We start from the raw sequence: 2,500 nt of genomic DNA on the forward strand, positions 1-2,500 counted from the left end.
TACCATCCCTGGAGCTCCAGGGAGTACCAGGAGCAAATCCAAATAGAAAAAAAAAAGTTAAAGTCCAACCGCCACCAGGGGCTCGGGGTGAAAGCCCTGCCCGGGAAGGGGCGCACAGCCTCGGGCAGGGCGCCCCCCTACCATCCCTGGAGCTCCAGGGAGTACCAGGAGCAAATCCAAATAGAAAAAAAAAAGTTAAAGTCCAACCGCCACCAGGGGCTCGGGGTGAAAGCCCTGCCCGGGAAGGGGCGCACAGCCTCGGGCAGGGCGCCCCCCTACCATCCCTGGAGCTCCAGGGAGTACCAGGAGCAAATCCAAATAGAAAAAAAAAAGTTAAAGTCCAACCGCCACCAGGAGCTCGGTGTGAAAATCCTGCCCGGGAAGAGGCGCACAGCCTCGGGCAGGGCTTCCAGGGCGCCCCCCTACCTCCCTGGAGCTCCAGGGAGTACCAGGAGCAAATCCAAATAGAAAAAAAAAAGGTTAAAGTCCAACCGCCACCAGGGGCTCGGGGTGAAAATCCTGCCCGGGAAGAGGCGCACAGCCTCGGGCAGGGCTTCCAGGGCGCCCCCCTACCTCCCTGGAGCTCCAGGGAGTACCAGGAGCAGAAAGAAATATTTTGTTTAAAAAAAAGACAAAGTGCTGCGGCACTTAGGCTGTGGGGCGAAAACAGGCGGAGTACCAGGAGCACAAAGTTTAAGTTGGAGTACCAGGGGCACCAAAGATTAAGTTGGTACACCAGGGGCACCAAAGTTTGAGTTGGTATACCAGGAGCAGGAAAGTTTGGGCGGATGGTAGTCTGCTTGTATCCGGGGAGGGGTGCTTAAGAGTGGGTCTGCAGGTTCGGCTGGTGCTGGGGTTCCTGGATGGTGGAGGTTAGGGGCCGGAGATAGGGGGCAGCTAACAGGTGTGTGGGTGGCCGAGGCAGGGGCTCCAAATTGGGGTAAAAGTGAGGTGGAGGGCCCCCTGGAGGTAGGGGGCCGATAGCAGGTGTGTGTGGCCGAAGCAGGTGCTCTAAATTGGGTAAAAGGGAGGTGGAGAGCCGCCTGGAGATAGAGGGCCGCTCCCCGGTGTGTGTGGCCGAAGCAGGGGCTTTAAATCGGGTAAAAGGGAGGTGGAGAGCCGACTGGAGATAGGGGGCCGCTCCCAGGTGTGTGTGGCCGAAGCAGGGGCTTTAAATCGGGTAAAAGGGAGGTGGAGAGCCGCCTGGAGATAGGGGCCCGCTCCCAGGTGTGTGTGGCCGAAGCAGGGGCTTTAAATCGGGTAAAAGGGAGGTGGAGAGCCGCCTGGAGATAGGGGCCCGCTCCCAGGTGTGTGTGGCCGAAGCAGGGGCTCTAAATTGGGTTAAAAGTGAAGTGGAGAGCCGCCTGGAGATAGGGGCCCGCTCCCAGGTGTGTGTGGCCGAAGCAGGGGCTTTAAATCGGGTAAAAGGGAGGTGGAGAGCCGCCTGGAGATAGGGGCCCGCTCCCAGGTGTGTGTGGCCGAAGCAGGGGCTTTAAATCGGGTAAAAGGGAGGTGGAGAGCCGCCTGGAGATAGGGGGCCGCTCCCAGGTGTGTGTGGCCGAAGCAGGGGCTTTAAATCGGGTAAAAGGGAGGTGGAGAGCCGCCTGGAGATAGGGGCCCGCTCCCAGGTGTGTGTGGCCGAAGCAGGGGCTTTAAATCGGGTAAAAGGGAGGTGGAGAGCCGCCTGGAGATAGGGGCCCGCTCCCAGGTGTGTGTGGCCGAAGCAGGGGCTCTAAATTGGGTTAAAAGTGAAGTGGAGAGCCGCCTGGAGATAGGGGCCCGCTCCCAGGTGTGTGTGGCCGAAGCAGGGGCTTTAAATCGGGTAAAAGGGAGGTGGAGAGCCGCCTGGAGATAGGGGGCCGCTCCCAGGTGTGTGTGGCCGAAGCAGGGGCTTTAAATCGGGTAAAAGGGAGGTGGAGAGCCGCCTGGAGATAGGGGCCCGCTCCCAGGTGTGTGTGGCCGAAGCAGGGGCTTTAAATCGGGTAAAAGGGAGGTGGAGAGCCGCCTGGAGATAGGGGCCCGCTCCCAGGTGTGTGTGGCCGAAGCAGGGGCTCTAAATTGGGTTAAAAGTGAAGTGGAGAGCCGCCTGGAGATAGGGGCCCGCTCCCAGGTGTGTGTGGCCGAAGCAGGGGCTTTAAATCGGGTAAAAGGGAGGTGGAGAGCCGCCTGGAGATAGGGGGCCGCTCCCAGGTGTGTGTGGCCGAAGCAGGGGCTTTAAATCGGGTAAAAGGGAGGTGGAGAGCCGCCTGGAGATAGGGGCCCGCTCCCAGGTGTGTGTGGCCGAAGCAGGGGCTTTAAATCGGGTAAAAGGGAGGTGGAGAGCCGCCTGGAGATAGGGGCCCGCTCCCAGGTGTGTGTGGCCGAAGCAGGGGCTCTAAATTGGGTTAAAAGTGAAGTGGAGAGCCGCCTGGAGATAGGGGCCCGCTCCCAGGTGTGTGTGGCCGAAGCAGGGGCTTTAAATCGGGTAAAAGGGAGGTGGAGAGCCGCCTGGAGATAGGGG

The sequence above is a fragment of the Centroberyx gerrardi genome, unplaced genomic scaffold, assembly GCF_048128805.1.
Source record: "Centroberyx gerrardi isolate f3 unplaced genomic scaffold, fCenGer3.hap1.cur.20231027 Scaffold_75, whole genome shotgun sequence".
NCBI classification, from domain to species: Eukaryota; Metazoa; Chordata; class Actinopteri; order Beryciformes; family Berycidae; genus Centroberyx; species Centroberyx gerrardi.